Genomic DNA, 7,347 nt, shown 5'->3' on the forward strand with positions numbered 1-7,347 from the left:
CTTCCAGGTTGGCCATGGGAGGTCGTGCCCGCTGGCGAGGTATTCAGTCGGAGTGATTCCTCTCTCCATCCAGTCGTAGGCTCGTGTGTTGAGCTGGTTCTATTCATCTTTCCAGATGTTGATCCCCATCACCGATGTCAGGTTAACTGCTCTATAATTCCCTGTTTTCTCTCTCCGGCCTTTCCTAAAAAGTTGGATAGCATTAGCTACCTTCCAATCTCCAGGAACTGATCATGAATCTATAGAACATTGGAAAATTATGACCAATGCGTCCACGATTTCTAGATCCACTTCCTTACGTACCCTGGGATGCAGACCATCAGGTTCTGGGGATTTAATCGCCTTAAATCAGCCTCAGTCTACCCGACACAATATCCTGCCTTAATGTGGATTTCCTTCATTTTCTCCGTCACCCCGGATCCTCTGGCCACGAGTATATCAGGTAGATTGTTGGTGTCCTCCTTGGTGAAGACGGATCCAAAGTACCTGTTCAACTAATCTGAAATGTCCTTGTTCCCCATAATAAATTCAATTTGTTCAGTCTTCAAGGGTCCAACTTTGGTCTTAACTAATCTTCACATACCTAAAGAAGCTTTTACTATCCTCCTTTATTTTCTTGGCTGGCTTACTTTCGTACATCATCTTGTCTCCTCTGTTGCCTTTTAATTATCTTCTTTTGATCTTTAAACATGACCCAATCGTCTTGCTTCCAGTTCATCTTTGCTACGTTGTGCTGCTTCTCCTTTACATGTATGCAGTCCCCGACGTCCCTTGTCAGCCTCAGTCGCCCCTTAGTCCCCTTGGAATCGTTCTTCCTGTTTGGAATGAACTAATCCTGCACCTTAAGCATTATTCCCAGAAATAACTGCCTTTGTTGTTCCACTGTCATCCCTGATAGGGTCTTTTTCCAGTCAACTTTGGTCAGCTCCTCCCTCATCTCACCATATTCCCATCAATAGTCAATAGTCAGATTTATTCGTCACATACACAATACAATGCAGTGAAATGGACTTGCCAGCAGCAGTACAATAAAATAAGGAACACACAACGCATAATATTCATTCAATACAACATACACCACAGCAATCATCACTGTCGTGGAAGGCACAACGTTCAGTCGGTCTTCCTCCATTTTCCCACGTGATGGGGACCGCAAACCTCCGCAGTCGCCGCTGCGGGCGGCCAGATGTGATGGCGAGGTAAGTCCCGAATCGGTGCTTCCCCACCCGAGACCACGGCTTCAAGTTCGAGTAGGCCGCTGGCATGTAAGCATTCATAGCAAAAGGATTTAAGTATAGGAGCAGGGAGGTTCTACTGCAGTTGTACAGGGTCTTTACAGGGTCTTGGTGAGACCACACCTGGAGTATTGCGTACAGTTTTGGTCTCCTAATATGAGGAAAGACATTCTTGCTATAGAGGGAGTACAGAAAAGGTTCACCAGACTGATCCCTGGGATGTCAGGACTTACATATCAAGAAAGACTGGATAGACTCGGCTTGTACTCGCTAGAATTTAGAAGATAGAGGGGAGGATCTTATAGAAACTTACAAAAGTCTTAAGGGGTTGGACAGGCTAGATGCAGGAAGATTGTTCCCGATGTTGGGGAAGTCCAGAACAAGGGGTCACAGTTTAAGGATAAAGGGGAAATATTTTAGGACTCAGATGAGAAAAACATTTTTTTTCCACAGAGAGTGGTGAATCTCTGGAATTCTCTGCCACAGAATGTAGTTGAGGCCAGTTCATTGGCTATATTTAAGAGGGAGTTAGATGTGGCCCTTGTGGCTATATCAATAAGGGGTTATGGAGAGAAAGCAGGTGCAGGATACTGAGTTGGATGATCAGCCATGATCATATTGAATGGCGGTGCAGGCTCCAAGAGCCGAATGGCCTCTACTCCTGCACCTATTTTCTATGATTCTATGTTTCTATCATACTTGTCAATTTAGAACTGAGCCTCGTTACCTAAATCACCTAACTTTCCCTATCAGGTTCCTAATAAATCTACCCCCCCCCCCCCAACCTCACCTTAAACCTATATCCTCTGGTTCTTGATTCTTCTACTCTTGTGTAAAATACTCTGTGTATTGTCTCTGTCTATTCATCTCATGATCTTCGCTCAACCGACGACGTTCAAGAGAAAACGATCCACGTCTAAACAACCTCTCCCTGTAGCTGAAACCCTCTAATACAAATATCATGCTGGTAATGTCTGTCTGTCTGTCTGTCTGTCTGTCTATCTGTCTGTCTGTCTGTCTGTCTGTCTGTCTGTCTGTCTGTCTGTCTGTCTGTCTGTCTGTCTGTCTGTCTGTCTGTCTGTCTGTCTGTCTGTCTGTCTGTCTGTCTGTCTGTCTGTCTGTGAGGGTGAGGCAGCATCCAGTATTCAGTCTGAAGAAGTGTCTCGATCCAAAACGTCGCATATTTCTTCGCTCCATAGATGCCGCGTCATCCGCTGAGTTTCTCCATCTTTTTTTGTCGACCTTTGATTTTTCCAGCATCTGTAGTTCTTTCTGAAACATAGGAATCTGAGGGGTGGCATTTCTCGTAAACGGTGGTGGTGGGTGTAAAGAACGAGTTGCCAGAGGTGGTAATTGAGGCAGGGAATATCCCAACATTTTAGGAACAGTTAGACAGGTACATAGATAGGGCCGGTTTGGAGGGTTATAGGCCAGACGCAGTTAGTTGGGACTAGTGTAGCTGGGGTATGTTGGTCACTGTGAGCAAGTTGAACTGAAGGGCGTATTTCCACATGACTGTATTACTCAATGACTCTATGAGTCCATGACTTATTTTAGGCCCGAAAAGTTTCTTTTCCCGTAAGAATTATCAGCGATCATCACTATAGAAAATTTAACGTTATTGATATGTTGAGAACCCGCCTGAAAGCATTTCAATGATCAAAAGTAACCCTGTAGTTGATTTTTGCCTGCCTCATTAATTTGTGAAATGTTTCGTTTTACTTTAGTGTAGAAACACAACGCAGTGGATGCATTAGTAATAATCTTTCAAAACTCTTTAGATTCTGGAGTAGTTCATGAGGATTGGCGGGTAGCAAACGTAACCCCACTTTTTAAGAAGGGAGGGAGAGAGAAAACGGGGAATTACAGACCAATTAGTCTAACATCGGTAGTGGGGAAACTGCTAGAGTCAGTTATTAAAGATGGGATAGCAGCACATTTGGAAAGTGGTGAAATCATTGGACAAAGTCAGCATGGATTTACAGAAGGTAAATCATGTCTGACGAATCTTATAGAATTTTTCGAGGATGTAACTAGTAGCGTGGATAGGGGAGAACCAGTGGATGTGGTGTATCTGGACTTCCAGAAGGCTTTCGACAAGGTCCCACATAAGAGATTAGTTTACAAACTTAAAGCACACGGCATTGGGGGTTCAGTATTGATGTGGATAGAGAACTGGCTGGCAAACAGGAAGCAAAGAGTAGGAGTAAACGGGTCCTTTTCACAATGGCAGGCAGTGACTAGTGGGGTACCGCAAGGCTCAGTGCTGGGACCCCAGCTATTTACAATATATATTAATGATCTGGATGAGGGAATTGAAGGCAATATCTCCAAGTTTGCAGATGACACTAAGCTGGGGGGCAGTGTTAGCTGTGAGGAGGATGCTAGGAGACTGCAAGGTGACTTGGATAGGCTGGGTGAGTGGGCAAATGTTTGGCAGATGCAGTGTAATGTGGATAAATGTGAGGTTATCCATTTTGGTGGCAAAAACGGGAAAGCAGACTATTATCTAAATGGTGGCCGACTAGGAAAAGGGGAGATGCAGCGAGACCTGGGTGTCATGGTACACCAGTCATTGAAAGTGGGCATGCAGGTGCAGCAGGCAGTGAAGAAAGCGAATGGTATGTTAGCTTTCATAGCAAAAGGATTTGAGTGTAGGAGCAGGGAGGTTCTACTGCAGTTGTACAGGGTCTTGGTGAGACCACACCTGGAGTATTGCGTACAGTTTTGGTCTCCAAATCTGAGGAAGGACATTATTGCCATAGAGGGAGTGCAGAGAAGGTTCACCAGACTGATTCCTGGGATGTCAGGACTGTCTCATGAAGAAAGACTGGATAGACTTGGTTTATACTCTCTAGAATTTAGGAGATTGAGAGGGGATCTTATAGAAACTTACAAAATTCTTAAGGGGTTGGACAGGCTAGATGCAGGAAGATTGCTCCCGATGTTGGGGAAGTCCAGGACAAGGGGTCACAGCTTAAGGATAAGGGGGAAATCCTTTAAAACCGAGATGAGAAGAACTTTTTTCACACAGAGAGTGGTGAATCTCTGGAACTCCCTGCCACAGAGGGTAGTCGAGGCCAGTTCATTGGCTATATTTAAGAGGGAGTTAGATGTGGCCCTTGTGGCTAAGGGGATCAGAGGGTATGGAGAGAAGGCAGGTACGGGATACTGAGTTGGATGATCAGCCATGATCATATTGAATGGCGGTGCAGGCTCGAAGGGCCGAATGGCCTACTCCTGCACCTAATTTCTATGTTTCTATGTTTCTATAAAAAGGCCCTTCAGCCCGCTGACTCCATGCAGACCATCGATTACCCGTTCGTGTTAGTTTACTTTAGAGATACAGTGCGGAAACAGGCCCTTCAGCCGACCGATTCGACGACGACCATCGATTACCGATTCACACTAGTTCAGTTTAGAGATACATTGCGGAAACAGGCCCTTCAGCTCACATATTCCGCGCCAACCATCGATCACCCATTCACACTAGTTTAGTTTAGAGATACACTGAGGAAACAGGCCCTTTAGCCCACCAAGTCCGTGCCGACCATTGATTACCGGTTCACACACTGCATCCTCACCCTGCAGCTGAAACACTCTAACCCAGGCAGCATTCGGGGTAAACCTCCTCTGCACCCTATCCAAATTCTCCACATCCTTCCTGCAATGGGGGCGACCATAACTGTAAGTAATACTCAAATTTAGCATGACCAAAGTCCTACAGTGCCGCATCATAACATCCTGACTCTGATACTCAATGCCCCGACCGATGAAGTCAAGCATTCTGTACGTGTTCGTTATTGACCTATATTTACCATGGTCTATCTGTAAATTAAACACAAAATTGTGGCTTTCAACACATTGGCATTCATCAGTCATTGAGTATGGGCTTGTTACAGTTGTACAATATATTGGCGAAGTCACATTTAGAGTATCGTGTTCAGTTTTGGTCACCATGTTACAGGAAATATGTTGTTAACCTGAAAAGATTGCAGATGAATATTTACGAGGATGTTGCCAGGAGTCGAGGTCCTGAGCTATCGAGAAAGGTTGGTGCAGGCTAGGAATGTATTCCTTGGTGCGCAGAATGCTGAGGTGTGATCTTATAGAGGTGTACACAATCATGATAAGAATAGATATGGTAAATCAGAGTATCGTTGCAGTTTCCTTAAGGTGTCGTTACGGTGAATTTAGCCTGTTCCCCAGAGTAGAGGACTGAAGAACCAGAGAATATAGGGTTACGTTGAGGAGGAATATGTTTAATACAAATCTGAGGGGATACTTCATCACACAAAGCGTGTCTGTTGTATGGAACGAGCTGCCAGAGAAAATAGTTAAGGCAGGGGCAATCCCAACGTTCAATAAATAGTTAGATAGTTACATGAATAGGAGAGGTTTTGGAGGGATCTGCGTCAAACACAGATATGTTGGACTATAGATGGGACATGTTGGCCGGTATGGGCAAGTTAGGCTGATGAGCTTGTTTCCATGCTGTGAGACTCTATGACTCTATGACAGGTAGGTGGATTGGATAGATTTCGTTCAGTTTATTACTGTGATGCATATCGAGGTACACTGAAAGGCCTTTTTTGTTGCGTGCTATCCAGTCAGCGGAAAGACTGTACATGATCACACAAGTGTAAGGTGTTGCATTTTCGGATGTCGAACAAGGGCAGGACGTACACAATAAATGGTAGGCCTCTGGGTAGTGTTGTAGAGCAGAGAGATCTAGGAGTACAAGGACGTGGTCCCAGAAAGGTCGAGCCGCAGGTAGATAAAGCGGTCAATAAGGCGTTTGCCAATTTGGCCTTCACCAGTGAGATTATTGAGTATAGAAGTTGGCAAGTCGTGTTGCAGATGTTTAATACTTTGGTAAGACCCCATTTAGTGTTCAGTTCTGGGCACCATGTTATAGGAAAGATATTGTCAAGCTTGAAAGTTTTCAGAATAGACACACGAGGATGTTGCCATGACTAGAGGGTGTGGGAAAAAGGGAGAGGTTGAGTAGGTTGGGTCTCTATTCCGTGGAGCTTAGGAGGATGAGGGGATAAGTTATTGAGGTACACAAACTCATGAGAGGAAAAGATCAGGTAGATGCACAACATATTTTACCCAGTAGGGGAATCGAGGACCATAGGCCACAAGTTCAAGGTGAAGGGGAAAAACTTAATACGAATCCGACCGGTAACTTTTTCACACAGAGGGTGGTTGTATAGAACAAGCTGCCAGAGGAGATATTTGAGGCTGGGGCTATCCCATCGTTTACGAAACAGTTGGACAGTTACATGGATAGGACAGGTTTGGAGGGTTATGGACAAAGCGTAGGGTGGCTGGGACTTTGCTGGCCGATGTGGGCGAGTTGGGGCGAGTTGGGGCGTGTTGGGACGAATGGCTCGCTTCCACTGTATAGATCTATGACTATCAAAAGGGAATAACATGAATAACGTTTAATGTAATGCCATTGAGTTCAATCAGAGAATGAGGGTCTCCAATAAGGTAGATATTCGTGCAGGACTGCTCTCCAGTTGTGGTTGGATGGATTAGTTGCCTGATAACCGCTTGGAAGATACGGTCCGATGGGAGAGGGGAGCAGTGGGAATGGCCAGGGTACGACTAGTCCTTGATTATGCTGCTGACCTTGCCGAGGTAGGATGAAGCGGAACATATGGAGGGCATATAACGGCCCTGGGCCTCTAATCGCTGGAGTTTAGAAGAATGAGGGAGAACCTCATTGGCATTTAAGGAATAGTGAAAGGCCTGGATCGTGTGCATGTGGAATGGATGTTTCAACTCGTGTTAGATTCTAGGACCAGAGAACATAGCGTCAGAATTGGACGTTACTTAGGTAGGAGTTGAGGAATAATTTTTCGAGTCAGAGGGTGGTGAATCTGTGGAATTCATTTTCACAGAAGGCTGTGGATGCCAAGTCAATGGATGTTTTTAAGGCAGAGATAGATAGATTGTTGATCAGTACGGGTGTCAGGACTTATGGGGATAAGGCATGAGAATGAGGTTAGGAGGGAGAGACGGATCAGCCATGATCGAATGGTGTAGTTGAGTTGATGGACAGAATGGCCTAATTCTGCTCATAATACTTATGAACATGAAA

This window comes from Amblyraja radiata, unplaced genomic scaffold, assembly GCF_010909765.2.
Source record: "Amblyraja radiata isolate CabotCenter1 unplaced genomic scaffold, sAmbRad1.1.pri S89, whole genome shotgun sequence".
In the NCBI taxonomy this organism is placed as follows: Eukaryota; Metazoa; Chordata; class Chondrichthyes; order Rajiformes; family Rajidae; genus Amblyraja; species Amblyraja radiata.